Source organism: Bos taurus, chromosome X (assembly GCF_002263795.3).
Source record: "Bos taurus isolate L1 Dominette 01449 registration number 42190680 breed Hereford chromosome X, ARS-UCD2.0, whole genome shotgun sequence".
Lineage (NCBI taxonomy): Eukaryota > Metazoa > Chordata > Mammalia > Artiodactyla > Bovidae > Bos > Bos taurus.
The window spans coordinates 64092000-64109944 of record NC_037357.1 but is presented as its reverse complement, the minus strand read 5'-3'; the positions used below and the strand labels follow the sequence as shown (position 1 = coordinate 64109944).

The 17945-nt window shown below is 38.9% G+C and overlaps 1 long non-coding RNA gene and 1 pseudogene across 1 annotated transcript in view; both read left to right on the top strand.

Annotated features, from left to right (window-relative positions):
* The window catches only part of LOC132344290 (uncharacterized), a 114333-nt gene that overhangs the window by 31929 nt on the left and 64459 nt on the right, over positions 1-17945 (top strand). The window lies entirely within an intron of this gene.
* LOC785735 (V-type proton ATPase subunit C 2-like) lies at positions 2106-3927 on the top strand (annotated as a pseudogene).

Here is a 17945-nt window from a genome sequence, read left to right as displayed (position 1 = left end):
TCAAGCTGGTTTTAGAAAAGGCAGAGGAACGAGAGATCAAATTGCCAACATCCGTTGGATCATGGGAAGAGCAAGAGAGTTCCAGAAAAACATCTATTTCTGCTTCATTAACTATGCCAAAGCCTTTGACTGTGTGGATCACAATAAACTGTAGAAAATTCTGAAAGAGATGGGCATACCAGACCACCTGACCTGCCTCCTGCAGGTCAGGAAGCAACAGTTAGAACTGGACATGGAACAACAGACCGGTTCCAAATAGGAAAAGGAGTACGTCAAGGCTGTATATTGTCACCCTGCTTATTTAACTTATATGCAGAGTACATCATGAGAAACACTGGGCTGGAAGAAGCACAAGCTGGAATCAAGATTGCTGAGAGAAATATCAATAACCACAGATAGGCAGATGACACCACCCTTATGGCAAAAAGTGAAGAGGAACTAAAGAGCCTCTTGATGAAAGTGAAAGAGGAGAGTGAAAAAGTTGGCTTAAAGCTCAATATTCAGAAAAGGAAGAACATGGCATCTGGTCCCATCACTTCATGGGAAATAGATGGGGAAGCAGTGGAAACAGTGTCAGATTTTATTTTGGGGGGCTCCAAAATCACTGAAGATGATGACTGCAGCCATGAAATTAAAAGACGCTTACTCCTTGGAAGGAAAGTTATGACCAACCTAGATAGCATATTCAAAAGCAGAGACATTACTTTGCCAACAAAGGTCCATCTAGTCAAGGCTATGGTTTTTTCTGTCGTCATGTATGGATGTGAGAGTTGGACCGTGAAGAAAGCTGAGTGCTGAAGAATTGATGCTTTTGAACTGTGGTGTTGGAGAAGACTCTTGAGAGTCCCTTGGACTGCAAGGAGATCCAACCAGTCCATTCTAAAGGAGATCAGTCCTGGGTGTTCTTTGGAAGGAATTATGCTAAAGCTGAAACTCCAGTACTTTGGCCACCTCATGGGAAGAATTAACTCATTGGAGAAGACTCTGATGCTGGGAGGGATTGGGGGCAGGAGGAGAAGGGGACAACAGAGGATGAGATTGCTGGATGGCATCACCGACTGGATGGATGTGAGTTTGCGTGAACTCTGGGAGTTGGTGATGGACAGGGAGGCCTGGCGTGCTGCAATTCATGGGGTTGCAAAGAGTGGGACACGACTGAGTGACTGAACTGAACTGAACTGACAAAGCTACATTAATTGTAAGACATAAGAATAGATATATCGACATATAGATTAGTGGAATAGAAAACAGAGTTCAGTAATAAACACTCACATTTATGATCAACTGATTTTTCCCCAAGAACATTCAATGGGGAAAGAATAGTCATTTGAACAAATGGTGCTGGGGCAACTAGATATTCCCAGGTAAAAGAATGAAATTGGGCTCTTACTTCAGCTAAAATGGATCAGAGACCTATGTGTAAAAGATAGAACTATAGAACTTTTAGAAGAAAACAAATATGCCAAGTCTTTGTGACTTTGGATTTGGCAATGGCTTCTTAAATATGACACCAAAGTCACAAAAAACAAAAGTAAAAATTTGTGAATTGGACTTCATCAAAACTAAAATCGTTTTTCCATCCAAGAACATTATTAAGAGCAAAAAGACAAGCCACAGAATGGGAGGCAATACTTGCAATCACATTCCTGATAAGGGTCCAGTATTCAGAAATTTTTGAGATCTCTTATAATTCTGCAACAAAAAGGTTATTTCTTATAAAACTCTCAGAACACTAGAAATAGAAACTGTCTCAATTTGAAAGCATTCTCGTCCATGAAAACTCTGAAGATATAATCACACTTAATGGTTCAGGAACAAGAGGAGGAGGTTTGCTCTTTCCACTTCTATTCAACATTGTACTGAATGTTCTAGTAAGTATAACTAGTAAGTATAATAAGCTGAGACATAAAGGGCATTTGAGAAGCCGCTGCCTCCCGGGAGCTGGCCGTGCGTTTCGGCCCCGTGCCCGCCCACTGCCTGCTCGCGCGGCCCGCGGCCCGTGGGCTCCCAGTAAGGACGGCGGCTCGGGGATCCGAGGCGGCAAGGGGAGAGGGCGCGCGTCGCGACCCGGGGGACCAGAGTGAGCTGCCCGCGTCCCCTTGGTCCCTGCTCCTCCTCGGCCCACGCGTGCCCTCCACGACTTTTCTCCGTGGGAACCCGGGAGCCGGCGCCTCTGCTGTGCCCTCCCAGGGGCCAGGGCAGGTGGCATCTCCTCGGGGCCAGTTTGTCCCCAGGCCATCAGCGATCGAAAGCAAAAGGAACTGCGTTCGGTGTGCTCGAGCTGGATCAAAGAAGACTAGAAACATGTCGGAGTTTTGGTTAATTTCTGCCCCCAGAGATAAGGAAAATTTACAAGCCCTGAAGAGGATGAACACAGTAACCTCCAAGTCTAACCTGTCTTATAACACCAAATTCACGATTCCTGACTTCAAGGTGGGGACCTTGGATTCCCTTGTTGGCCTCTCTGATGAGCTGGCGAAGCTTGATATCTTTGCTGAAAGTCTCATAAGGAGAATGGCCCAGAGCGTGGTGGAAGTGATGGAAGACGCCAAGGGAAAGGTCCAGGAGAACCTTCTGGCCAACGGAGTTGACCTAACGTCCTTTGTGACCCACTTCGAATGGGACGTGGCCAAGTATCCCGCAAAGCAGCCACTGGTGAGCATGGTGGATATTCTGGCAAAGCAACTGGCACAGATCGACCTGTGCCTTCGAGATAGACCTGAAGTCCTGAACAGCTGCCTACAACACTCTGAAGACAAACCTAGAGAATCTGGAGAAGAAATCCATGGAAAACCTTTTCACTCGGACCCTGAGCGACATTGTGAGCAAAGAAGACTTCGTGCTAGATTCTGAGTACCTGATCACACTGCTGGTCATTGTCCCCAAGCCGAGTTACATACAATGGCAAAAACGCTATGAATCCCTCTCATGGTGGTCCCACGGTCAACCAAGTTGGTCGCTGAGGACAAGGAGGGCAGCCTCTTCACCGTGACTCTGTTTTGAAAAGTGATCGATGATTTCAAAACCAAAGTCAAAGAGAATAATTTCAGTGTACGAGAATTTTACTATGGTGAAAAAGAAATTAAAAGGGAAAGGGAAGAGATGACCCGATTGCTGTCGGATAAGAAGCAACAATATCAAACTTCCTGTGTTGCTCTTAAAAAGGGATCATCCACCTTCCCGGACCACAAGGTTAAGGTAACCCCGCTAGGGAACCCTGATAGGCCCTCTGCGGGGCAGAGTGGCAGAGAGAGAGAGAATGAGGGCGAGGGTGAGGGCCCAGTGCTGTGATGGCTCAAGGTCCACTTCAGTGAAGCCTTTGTTGCCTGGATCCACATCAAGGCACTGAGAGTGTTTGTGAAGTCTGTGCTCAGGTATGGACTGCCAGTGAACTTCCAGGCGGTTCTCCTCCAGCCTCATAAGAAGTCATGCACCAAACGTTTACGACAGGTTCTGAACTCCATCGTCAGGCATCTGGATGAAATTGCAGCTGCAAGTATATTGGATGCATCCGTGGAGATCCCTGGACTCCAACTCCACAACCAAGACTAATTTCCTTATGTCTACTTCCACATCGACCTTAGTCTTCTCGACTAGAAAGATGAGCTGGTACCGCTAAACTTGAGTATTCCTGTGAACTACTACAGACACTTCTTTCCTCTAGTCCGAGAACAATTTAAGTTTCCTACAGATTTTAGATTTTTAGAGAAATTGCTCACAAAGATTAGAGACAGTTGTATTTATTTTTTGTAAGTTACAGTAAAGAAATGTTCTCAGTCCAAAAAAAAAAAAAAAAAGGGCATTTGAATTGGGAAGAAAGAAGTAAGACTGTCTTTGTTCACACATAACATGATCATTTATATAGAAGATATTAAACCTACAAAAAAAGCTACTAGATATAAAAAATGCGTTAACAACATTGCAGGATACAAGGTAATAGAAACATCAATGTTTTTTCTATATATTAGTAACTAACAATTGGAAATTGTATTTAAATAAAACAATACCATTGACAAGAGCATAAAAAGACATGAAATACATAGGTGTAAATCTAACAAAAGATGCTAAAGACTAGTATACTGAAAACTACAAAACAAAATTAAAGAAATTATAAATAAATAGATATATGGTGTTTATTGACCAAAAGACTCATTTTTGTCATTTTGTCAGTTTTATCTAAATTGATGTTTAAGATCCATATATTATATTCAAGTTCATCTGGAAAGACAAAGGACTAGCTAAAACAACTTTGAAAAAATGTGCAAAGTTTGAGGAGTAAGAGTATCTGTTTTCAAGACTCATTATAAATTTATAATAGTCAAAACCTTATGTTACTAGTGTCTTTGCACTAGTTTATCTTTATAAACATGTAGGTCAATGGAACAGAATAGAGAGTTAAGAAATAAGCCCATACATATATATGCTGCTTACTTTCAACAATGAATCAAATGCAGTTCAGTGGAGAAAGAATAGTTTTTTTTCCCCCAATTGTGCTGGAACAATTAAATATCTATATGAAAAAGCATTAATGCAGGTCCATACATTTGTCATAAATGAAAATTTACCCCAAATGGTTCATAGACCTAAATTTAGAACCTCAATATATAAAACTTCTAGAAGAAATCATAGGAGAAAAGTTTTGCATCCTTGGATTTAGAAAATATTTCTTAGATATGACACCAAAAGTATTTACAATCTGTAAAAGCCAAAAGTTGATAAAATGGGTTTCATCAGAACTTTTAAATTCTGCTCTTTGAAAGACACTGTTAAAAGAATGTAAAGACAAGCCACTGAATGGCTGAAAATTTTGTACTTAGGTGATAAAGACTTGCATGCACAATAACAAACAACCAAATTTAAATGTGGGTAAGATTTGAAAATATATGAATGGCAAATAGACAAATGAAAATATACTCATCATTAGTCATTGAAGAAATGAAAATTAAAGCCACAAAATACGTTACCACCACACATCCATGGACATGCTATGCTATGCTATGCTAAGTCACTTCAGTCGTGTCCAACTCTGTGTGACCCCAAAGCCGGCAGCCTACCAGGCTCCTCCGTCCATGGGATTCTCCAGGCAAGAGTACTGGAGTGGGGTGCCATTGCCTTCTCCATCCATGGACATACCTCACTTTATTGTGTTTCATTTTATTGCATTTTTTAGATCCTGCTCTTTTTACAAATTGAAGGTTTGTGGTAACCCCGTGTCTAGCAAGTCTAAGGGTGCCACTTTTCCACTTCATGTCTGTCTCATTTTGGTAAGTCTCAAAATATTTCAATTTTTTATTACTTTTATATTTGATATGGTGATCTGTGATCAGTTATCTTTGATATTATGGTTCTAATTTTTGGCAGGGGAGAAGGGCACCACAAACCATGCCCATATGAGATGGTGAACTTAACCAGTAAACGTTTTGTGTGTTCTGACTGGTCGATCGACCAGACATTCCCCCAGCTCTCTCCTTCTCCTGAGGCCTTCTCATTCCCTGAAATACAACAACATTAAAACTAGGCCAATTAACAACCCTATAGTGGCCTCTAAGTGTTCGAGTTAAAGAGTCAATCAAAAACGATAAGTTCCTACTGTATAGCAGAGAGAACTATATTTAATATCCTATGATAAACCATAATAGAAAAAAATGTTAAAAAGAATATACATATATATGTAAAACTGAATCATTTTGCTGTACAGCAGAAATGAACACAACATTGTAAATCAACTATACTTCAACAAAAGAGTCAATTCAGCAAACTTTATTTAATCATTTTTTAAAGAAAATTCCACAGCCATCCCAATCTTCAGCAAGTACCACCCTGATCAGTCAGTGGCCATGAACATAAGGCAAGACCATCTCCCACTAAAAATATTAGGACTCACTGAAGGCTTGGATGATGGTTGGCATTTTTTTGCAACAAAATATTTTAATTGTTTTTATATATATTTTAATAATCTGTTGCACACTTAGTAAACTATAGTATAGTGTAAACACAACTTTTATATGCACTGGGAAACTAAAAAATTTTGTGACTAAATTTATTATGATATATTCACTTTATTATGATACTCACTTTATTAGTCTAGTAGTCTAGACCTTAACCCACAATTATCTCTGGGGTATGCCTGTATTAGAATGAAAATGACTGACCATACCAAGTGTTGACAAGGATGTGGAGGAACCTGAACACCCATATACTGCTTGTGGGGATACAAAATGTAAAATCACTTTGGAAGCCAGTTTGGCAGCTTCTTTTTTTTTAATTAAATTTATTTTAATTAGATGCTAATTACTTTACAATATTATATTGGTTTTGCCATACATCAACATGAATCTGCCATGGGTGTACACGTGTTCCCAATCCTGAACCCCCCTCCCACCTCCCTCCCCATACCATCCCTCTGGGTCATCTCAGTGCACCAGCCCCAATCTTCCTGTATCCTGCATCAAACCTGGACTGGTGATTCATTTCTTATATGATATTATACATGTTTCAATGCCATTCTCCCAAATCATTGCCCCCTCCTTCTCCCACAGAGTCCAAAAGACTGTTCTATACATCTGTGTCTCTTTTGCTATCTCTCATACAGGGTTATTGTTACCATCTTTCTAAATTAAATATATATGCCTTAGTATACTGTATTGGTGTTTTTCTTTCTGGCTTACTCCACTCTGTATAATAGGTTCCAGTTTCATCCACCTCATTAGAACTGATTCAAATGTATTCTTTTTAATGGCTGAGTAATACTCCATTGTGTATATATACCACAGCTTTCTTATATCCATTCATCTGCTGATGGACATCTAGGTTGTTTCCACGTCCTGGCTACTATAAACAGTGCTGTGATGAACATTGTGGTACATGTGTCTCTTTCAATTCTGGTTTCCTCGGTGTGTATGCCCAGCAGTGGGATTGCTGGGTCATATGGCAGTTCTATTTCCAGTTTTTTTTTTAAGGAATCTCCACACTGTTCTCCATAGTGGCTGTACTAGTTTGCATTCCCACCAACAGTGTAAGAGGTTTCCCTTTTCTCCACACCCTCTACAGCATTTATTGCTTGTAGACTTTCAGATCACAGCCATTCTGACTGGCGTGAAATGGTACCTCACTGTGGTTTTGATTTTCATTTCTCTGAGAATGAGTGATGTTGAGCATCTTTTCGTGTGTTTATTGGCCATCTGTATGTCTTTGGAGAAATGTCTGTTTAGTTCTTTGGCCCATTTTTTGATTGAGTCGTTTATTTTTCTGGAATTGAGCTTCAGGATTAGCTTGTATATTTTTGAGATTAATTCTTTGTAAGTTGCTTCATTTGCTATTATTTTCTCCCATTCTGAAGGCTGTCTTTTCACCTTGCTTATAGTTTCTTTTGTTGTGCAGAAGCTTTTAATTTTAATTAGATCCCATTTGTTTATTTTTTCTTTTGTTTCCAATATTCTGGGAGGTGGGTCATAGAGGATCCTGCTATGATTTATGTCGGAGAGTGTTTTGCCTATGTTCTCCTCTAAGAGTTTTATAGTTTCTCATCTTATGTTTAGATCTTTAATCCATTTTGAGTTTATTTTTGTGTATGGTTTTAGAAAGTGTTCTAGTTTCATTCTTTTACAAGTGGTTGACCAGTTTTTGCAGCACTACTTGTTAAAGAGATTGTCTTTTCTCCATTGTATATTCTTGCCTCCTTTGTCAAAGATAAAGCAGCTTCTTAAAATATTAAACATATACTTAACATATGATATACCCATTAAACTCTTAAGCAATTATTCAAGAAAAATTAAAGAATTATGTCCATGAAAATTCTTTTACACAAATGTTCATAACATTTTTATTTGTAACATAGCCCCAAACAGGAAACATCCTAAATATCCTTCAACAAATGAAAGGATAAACAAAGTGATATATCTTACAATGTAATACTACTCAGTATTAAAAAGAAATGAAATTTTCATACATGCAAAAACTTGAATAGCCAAAAAGTGAATTCAGACTGTATGATTCCATGTTTATATAAAATATTATAATATGCAAATAAGCCTGCAGTGAACAAAAGATTAGTGGTTGCCTGGGAATGCAGAAGGTAGGGATTGAGTGTTAGGAAAGGATGACAAAGGGGTGCCAAGAGAACTTTTCAGGAGTGCTATATTTTTCCACTGTGTGGTGCTAGAGAAGACCCTTGAAAGTCCTTTGGACATCAAGGAGATCAAACCAGTCAATTCTAAGGGAAATCAACCCTGAATATTTATTGGAAGGACTGATGTTGAAGCTGAAGCTCCAATACTTTGTCCACCTGATACAAAGAGCTGACTTACTGGAAAAGACCCTGATGCTGGGAAAGATTGATGGCAGGAGGAGAAGGGGATGATAGAGGATGAACTGGTTGGGTGGCATCATTGACTCAATGGAAATGAGTCTGAGCAAACTGTAGGAAATGGTGAAGGACAGGGAAGACCGGTGTGCTGCAGTCCATGGGGTTGCAAAAAGTCAGACATGACTTAAAGACTGAACAACAACAATGTTTTTTTAAAGTGTTATTTATTTATTTGTTTAATATATTTATTTTTTTGGCTGTGCTGGGTCTTCGTTGCAGCATGGGCTCTTCTGCAGCGACTGGAGGGTACTCTAGTTGTGGTGCGTGGGCTTCTCATTGTGGTGGCTTCTCTTATGGAGAATAGGCTCTAGGGTGAGCAGACTTCAGTAGTTGCAGCACATGGGCTCAGTAGTTGTGGCTCCCAGGCTGTAGAGCAAGGCTCAGTAGTTGTGGTCCAAGGGCTTAGTTGCTCCTCAGCATGTGGGATCTTCCCGGAACAGGTATCAAACCCATATCTGCAGCATTGGCAGGTGGATTCTCTGACACTGAGCCATGAGGGAAGTCCTGTCTACTATGTTGGTTGTGGTGATGATTTCATGTATATGCACATGTGTCAGAACTTAATTGTAAAATTTAATTGTATCTAGTTTATGGAATGTCAAATTACATCCTAATAAAGATGTTAAAAATTAAATATCAGGTTATAATATTTTTCCTGAAAATCTTTCATAGTGAATATCATAGAAGTATCTTGCTGGCATTTCTATGTTAATTTAGAGCCAATTGTGTTCCTCTGAATAAACACATTGTATTTTCCCTGAATTCTTACTGGTTATCATTCCATCTTAAAATGAGAGCAGAATGGCCCAGCAACTGTTCTGAAAAACAGAAATAAATGAAGCAAAAAAAACAGTGTTTTCAGAGTGAAATGATTTTACTTAGCTGCCAAAAGAAGTTGAATATTGTCTGAAATGAAAGATGGAGAGATATACCATGTTCATTGGTCAGAAGACATGATGTTGCCAATAATGTCAGTTTTTCCAAATAATAAGTTGACTAGCACAGAGGCGGGGGTACCTACCAGGTGGTCAGTGAATTGTTACTCTTCCTATCACTTTAAAATCAGAAAGTTCTGTAAAATAGATCATCATATACTTTTGGCAGTAACCAATTAAAATTTGAGACAATCTCTTGAAGTCAGAAGTATACTGTGCTGGAAAACTGGAGACCTAGTTGTATTCCCACTGCATCAGCATTTACTTCTGTGATATATAGTATATCGTTTCACCTCTTTGGGCTTGAGTTCCTTCCTTATGAAATCAGGTGGTATACACACACACACACACACACACACATATATATATATATATATATATATACACATTTTTTTGGAGAAGGCAATGGCACCCCACTCCAGTACTCTTGCCTGGAAAATCCCATGGATGGAGGAGCCTGGTAGGCTGCAGTCCATGGGGTCGCGGAGAGTCAGACACGACTGAGCAACTTTATTTTCACTTTTCACTTTCATGCATTGGAGAAGGAAATGGCAACCCACTCCAGTGTTCTTGCCTGGAGAATCCCAGGGATGGGGGAGCCTGTTGGGTTGCCATCTATGAGGTCGCACAGAGTTGGACACGACTGAAGTGACTTCACTTCACTTCACTTCATACATTCTTTTAAAAAATATTCTTTTCCATTATGGTGAATATTGAATATATTTCCCTATCTATACAATAGGACCTTGTTGTTGATCCATTCTATATACAAAAGCTTACATCTGCTAATCTCAACCTCGCACTCCAACTCTCCCCCAACCCCCTCCCCTTTGGCAACCACCAAGTCTATTCTTTATGTCTATGAGTCTATTTCTGTTTCATAGATAGGTTCATTAGTGTCATAAGGGCCTCCCATGTGTCTCAGACAGTAAAGAATCTGCTTGCAGTGCAGGAGACCCGAGTTCCATCCCTGGGTCAGGAAGATCCCCTGGAGAAGGGTACTCCAGTATTCTTGCCTGGAGAATTCCATGGACAAAGGAGCCTGGCAGGCTACAGTCCATGGGATCGCAAAGAGGACACAATTGACCAACACTTAGGTTCCCCATATAAGTTATATCACATGGTATTTGTCTTTTTCTGTCTGGCTTACTTCACTTAGCATGGTACTCTCTAGGTCCATCTGTGTTGCTAAAAATGGCATTATTTCATTCTTTTTATGGCTGAGTAATATTCCATTATATATACCATATCTTCTTTATCTATTCATCTGCTGATGGACAATTATGTTGTTTTCATGTCTTGGCTATTGTGAATAGTGCTGCTTTGAACATAAGGGTGCATATATCTTTTTGAATTATAGTTTTGTGTGGATATATACCCAAGAGTGTGATTGTTGGGTCATATGGTAATCCTATTTTTAGTTCTCTGAGGGACCTCCAAACTGTTCTCCACAGTTGCTGCACCAACTTACTCTCCCAATAAGGTGGTTAATAGATGCTTATTCCTATCCCACTTCTAACACTTATATTCTAAGACATAGTGAGTTTAACATCAAATTTATTAGCATCAAAAATTTAAGACACCATCTTGCTACTATACCTTCAGCATTGATGATCAGAGTAAAATGCTTTATAAATACAGATAAGAATGAGCTTTTTGCCTGGGTCATTTCAGATAATTGCATTAATTGTCAATTGCCATTAAAGATCCATCCACAGTGTGTTAGTAATATCAAAGATAATCACATAAAATTCCCAGAATTTTGTACTTTCCAAAATCAGATGATTAGGAGCAAGCAAAGAACAATTTTTTTTTTTTAAAAAAACTATGGTTTTCTGATTTAGACTTGTGAGGCATTCACAGGGCAGACTATAAATAATTACAAAGGCCTTAAAATAGCATGCTTTTTTAAAAAAGTACCAGCATTATTGTTCTCATGCTAAATATTTGGGTTCCGTTGGGAAAACACATAAAGCTTTATACTCAACCAAGCAGATAGCCAAATTGTTATATTACATGGCTTACCAACAGTGTTATTTTTTATTTCCCTACAATGTTTTCTTTAGCACATTCAGATGTCATAGTCCAAAATCATTAATCTTTTACTCTTTGAATCCTCTCCTCTGTCCTTGGGAGCTTCCAGGCAAAATACTGAAATGGATTGCCATTTCCTTCTTCAGGGGATCTTCCTGACTCAGGGATCAAACCTGGGCCTCCTGCATTGCAGGTGGATGCTTTACTCTCTGAGCCACAGGGGAAGCCCTTTTATGAATATTTTTATACTTCTTCAAAAAGAACAAAAATGATGTAGTATGCACTGTTCTAGATAGAATATGAGCCTTTGAATTTGTGATGTGCTACATAATTATTTCTTTCCATCTTTAGAATCAACCTCTTTTCCTACTTGTTGATACCAGTTCATCTGTTCCATTCATCTACTAATATCCAGTAGTAACATTTTGCTTATATTTATTTAGTTTGCTAAATGACTGCTAAGTGACTTCATATTCATAGACATCTATAGATAGGGAAACTGTTCTATCTATATTCTGAGATTTCAAAGCTTTTTGAGCAGTCTGAATTTCAAGAAATATGAACTGTCTTACTTCATTTGCATGTTATTCATGATTTGAATATTTTACTAAAGTTGAAATCCTTTACTGTACTAAAGTCTCTTCAGAGTTTTTTCAGTGGGTAACAAACTTCACTTTATATACTATATAGTTATTTTCTTCTTTATAATTTCTACAGTGGCAAATTTATATGAGCCAAGGTTGTCTCTGCATTCCAATTTGATAATGAGCTGTCACAGTGTATTATTTCATTCCATTAAGAGAAAAAAACTACTTACTTGCAAAGCAAATGGCTCATAAAGTAATCTGAGTGCTGGAGAAATAACAGCTCCCGGCATGAAATGAAAATATCTTTCACCAAGAATGAAGAATTCTAGAAGTCCTCCAGCTGTAGCTGCTTTTGACCATTGATGATCTTAGATAAAATTCTCCTTGGGTCCCTCATAGTGATTTTGATCACTAGTGTTTTAGAGCTTGAAACCTTCAACCTCATAAAGTTCTTACACATTTACCTTATAAAACTTTTAGATTTATTTTTCAAATAAAATTTTTTCTAAATATTTCTAAATTTGTTTTGTGATGTCAAGATTCTGCAGGGGATCCTAATAAATAATAATGCAGCTTAGCCTGAAATGAGGAGCCAGACTTTGTTTATAATACCAGCATCATTGCTCAATTACTGTGTAGTGTTGGAGAAGTCCACTCACCTTTCTCCTCAGAGTCCCAGTGAGAGCTAAATGCAACTGTATGGTGAAATCTGTGTTCAGGTCAAGAAGAAACTGTTAGAACCAGACATGGAACAACAGACTGATTCCAAATTGGTAAAAGAGTACATCAAGGCTGTATAGTGTGACCCTGCTTATTTAACTTATATGCAGAGTACATCATGAGATGTACTTCATCATGGGCTGGATGAAGCACAAGCTGGAATCAAGATTGCCAGGAGAAATATCAATAACCTCAGATATGCAGATGACACCACCCTTATGGCAGAAAGTGAAGAACTAAAGAGCCTCTTGGTGAAAATGAAAGAGGAGAGTGAAAAAGTTGGCTTAAAACTCAACATTCAGAAAACTAAGATCATGGCAACTGGTCCCAACACTTCATGGCAAATAGATTGGGAAACAATGAAAACAGTGAGAGACTTTACTTTTGGGGGCTCCAAAATCACTACAGATGGTGACTGCAGCCATTAAATTAAAAGACGCTTGCTCCTTGGAAAAAAAGGTATGACCAACCTAGACAGCATATTAAAAAGCAGAGACATTACTTTGCCAACAAAGGTCTGTCTAGTCAAAGCTATGGTTTTTCCAGTAGTCATGTATGGATATGAGAGTTGGACTATACAGAAAGCTGAGTGCTGAAGAATTGATGCTTTTGAACTGTGGTATTGGAGAAGATTCTTGAGAGTCCCTTGGACTGCAAGGAGATCCAACTGATCCATCCTAAAGGAAATCAGTCCTGAATATTCCTTGGAAGGACTGACACTGAAGCTGAAGCTCCAATACTTTGGCCACCTGATGTGAAGAACTGACTCAGTGGAGAAGATCCTGATGCTGGGAAAGACTGAAGGCAAGAGGAGAAGGGGATGACAGAGAATGAGATGGTTGGATGGCATCACCAACTCAATGGACATGAGTTTGAGTAAGCTCCGGGAGTTGGTGATAGACAGGGAAGCCTGGCCTGCTGCAGTCCATGGGGTCACGAAGAGTCAGACATGGCTGAGAGACTGAACTGAACTAAACTGATACGGTGAAAGATGCTTTTAAACTATAAAGCACTATACAAACATAAAGTGTTTTCTCCAAAAAGCCACTCAAATGAATGTTCCCAAAAACTTACCTCCATTCAAATTGGTTTTTCAAATTATAATTCCACCTTTCCAGTCTCTTCACTTCTCCATCTTTTCAAGCATGTCTTTTTAAATTTTTAAAAAATATTTAATTTTTTTGGGTGCATCAGATCTTAATTGCAGCACCCAGGATCTTCATTGTATCATGTAGGATTTTTCATTGCAGTGCACGGACTCTCTAGTTATGGCGCACAGACTCAGTAGTTTTGGCACACGGGATTACTTACTCCTCAACATATGGGATCTTAGTTCCAAAACCAGGGATCAAACCCTAGTCCTCTGCATTGGAAGGCAGATTCTCAACTACTGGACCACCAGGGAAGTCCCCTCAAGCATGTTTTAAAATGATGAGTTCTGACCTGTTGCATCCTAGGAAAGGGAGTCAAAAGTCTTTATAGACTGTTTCCTGAAGACAGCTGCCCAAATGTTGCTTTGACTAAAATAATCTGGATAATGTTCAATATCATTAAGAAAAATAAGAGGGAAGACTCCAGTAGGTCATCATCCTACTTTTCCATAAATCCTTGAGGTGTCTGTTCCTGTGACATTTTTTTTGTAGTTGTGCTTTGTGTATAAGACAGGTATAATAGTGTTGGAAAAGATGCAGAGAAAAGAAACTCAAATGATGAAGAAAATGATAGAAAAAAAGGCAGAAATCCCCAGAAGTGGGGATAAAGCTACATATACAGTCAGGTCCTCTGTATCCATGGATACTGCATCCTTAGATTCAGCCAACCATGGATCAAACATATTAAAAAAAATTTCCAGAAAGTTCCCAAAAGCAAAACTTGAATTTGCTACATGCAGGCAGATACTTACATATAATTTACATTGTATTTACAAGTACACACATAGCATTGACATTGTTTTAGGTATTATAAATAATCTAAAGATGATTTAAAGTACACAGGAGGCTATGCATAGGTTATATGCAAACACTATACCATTTTATATAAGGAACTTCAGCATCCATGGATTTTGGTATTCACAGGGGTTGTGGAACTGATCCCCCTTGGATACCAAGGGACCACTGTATATAATATGACAACTCTAATTAATGAAACTGGCTAAGGGTGAGCATCATCAGAGAGCCATGTGGCTGGCAGTTCTTTGTTACTGGTGTCTTGCCAGAGTATGCCTGCTAAACAGATTCTCCTCCACATGGCCTCAGCTTTGGGCTGTTTTGCTTTTGCTTTGTTTCTATGTTCTTTCACTTGAAACTTCCTTAGTCCAACATATCCTCACTTAGAAGGAGCTTCTCCTGACAGTATGGGGAACATCGGGCTGTCCTTATATAGTCCGGTGAACAGTCTTATTTAATGAGCTTTAAAGCTGGTTCATTAAGCTTCTGGTTTGAATCCCCCTCCAGGCCAATTGACTTACTCTTTAGGCTCCATGAGCCTCAACCAAATTACATCCGAATCACCTAGGGGAACTGTGGTGCCTAAATCATTCAGAACTCTATTTATCTATTGTGTAAAACCAGAATGTCATAGGAGTGTTTCTTTACTACAGAGCATAACTAAACAAACAAGGACAATGCATTAGTAAATACAAAACCGCTTTTAGTTTTATGTTATATTTAAATTTCTCAAATAGAAAAGCATCCAACATTGAACATGCTCATAGGCTAAGGTTGGCTTTAGTTAGCTGCCAAGAGCAGAGGCAGATAACCACATACATAAGCATTAAGCAAGACCAAGTCCCCATTCTTTACAATTCAGTTTCTACAGCTCTATACTTACAACATTTAGCTTAGCTAGACCATTATCACACTAACCTTATAAGCTTGTCCTAAAGAGATAAGAGGCTTCAGATAGGTGGGCCCAGACAAGTTATATAATTCATAGACTGTTTGCAATATTCTTGTAATGCAACGTACTGATCCTCCTTCTTCAGATCTGTAACAAAGCACCTAGCTAAGCTATTGGATTCTGCTACACAAAACTGTCTTTACTTAAAAGAAAAGACCAGCACCTCAGTGTCATTTTACTAAATATTTATTTTCACCACTTTTAGCTATAATTCAGTGAAGGAAGCTGCAATCTCTTCCTCATTTGGTCTTTTTATTTTATTTTATTTTACTCTATTTCTATTTTTTAAGATTTTATTAGAGTATAGTTGATTTACAATGTTGTGTTAGTATCAGGTGTTCAGTAAAGTGAATCAGCTATTCATATACCTGACTTGGTCTTTTTTTTTTTTTTGGACTTGGTCTTAAAACTGGTCATGCTGTTTCTGTCTTTTGTCTCTTTGCATTCTATCCTCTATGCTGCAGCCAATGCGTGTGTGCTCAGTCGTGTCCAACTCTGTGACCCTATAGACTGTAGCCTGCCAGTCTCCTTTGTCCATGGGATTTTCCAGGCAAGATACTGGAATGGGTTTCCATGCCTTTCTCCAGGGGGCCCTCCCGACCCAGGGATCGAATCTGTGTCTCCTGCATTGCAGGCGGATTCTTTATCACTGCGCCACCTGGGAAGCAGCCAGAGCAAGCTTTTTATGAATCACTCTTTTGCTCAGAAATCTCCAGCAGCTAATACTCACAGTTAAAAGAACAAATCCTTATATTATCCAATAAGGCCCCATAGGAAGTCTCTGCATCTCGCTCCCTAACCCCTCTCCTACTAGTTCCACTGGGCTTCAGCCACATTGACCTTGCTTTTCCTAGACAAAGCTGGGTTTTTATCACACATATAGATGTTCTCTTTGCTGGACTAGTTTTACACCAGATAGAAGCATCACCTTTCTCCTCACCTATTTAAGGTCTCTGCTCAAATGTCACTGTCAATGAGGCATTCTCTGGGTACTCTTAAGTTTCTCCATCCACATTTCCTATCTTCCGTACTTGCTTCATTTTTCTCCATAGCACTATATATGCTTTCCTTATTGATTTGTATATGCTGTGTATCCCTGCTCCCCAGCTGACATGTAAATTCCATGAGGAGGGGGGCTTTTATCTCTACCTTGAATGGTGTCGCTTGCACAGTGTATGACACATATTAGGTGCTCAATATTTTTGGTTCAAATTAAGGAATTAAAGATTCTTTCTCAGCAGCCATCTGCCTAACTCTCAAACTTTCACCTTCCTGTGGAATCCTTCTGGCACCTCCTTATCCAGTATTTCTTCCCCAAAGTCCTCTCTGCCTGAATAAGTTTTTCTAAGTGGCAGTCTCTTACTTCCATTAGTGTACAACTTTCAGGCAATGCTTGCAGCCCTCCCCAGTAGCATGAAGTCACTTCTTAGCAGATCCAGTTTATTGCAGATTTCCTTTTTGCCTGCATCCCTGCCCTCAGAGTTAGTCTGCACATCTCACTTCCCACCCAGGCCCATGATGTAGGTGATTGTCACTTAGTAAAACCTCAGCATACTTAAAACACAAATTTACATTAATGTTAGTCTTGAACTCTTGGACTTCCCTGGTGGCCCAGTGGCTAAGACTCCACACTTCCAATGCAGGGAGCCTGGGTTCGATTCCTGGCTGGGGAACAAGATTCCAAATGGTATAACTAAGAGTTCAAATACTACCACTAAAGATCTCACATGCCACAGTGAAGACCTGGCAGAGCTGAAGAAATAAATATTTTTAAAAATTTATAAAACCAAGTAAAACATGATTCTTGAACTCTTGCTTTAATTCATAAGTGTATGCTATAATTAAGGCTGTCAGACTTAGCACCTTCCTAAATAAAGAACTCCTCCTCTTGGAGGGCACAAACAAATAACACCCAGTTAAATATTGTGTGAAACATACTTTTATTAAGACTTACTTGTTGTGTTTCTGAAATTCAAATTTACTGAGGCATGATGTATTTTATCTGGCACCCCTACCTATGATGGACATAGATATTGTTGAAAGGGCATTTCCAGCCTGATTATTTTCTAGAAAAACTGTATGTAAAATACATATATTATCTAAGTCTCCAAATAAGACACACCTGGATTATTTCACTGTATTAAAAAATACCAGAAATGGAGAGTACTCCCTTGAAATCTAAGGAAGTGATTTTGAATTTAAAAGAAATTGAAATGCTTAACACAGTAATAAACATATGGAATTTATTACTCTGAGGAAAAGATCCAGGCAGAACATTTTTGAAAAAAAATCTTTTAAAGGTTTTAAAAACATTCATGTATAAAAACATAAATCAAATAAAAATGATAAAACACCTTCTGTATTTTGGGCACTCATGATCCAGACTAGAAGACACTGTCTGTGCAC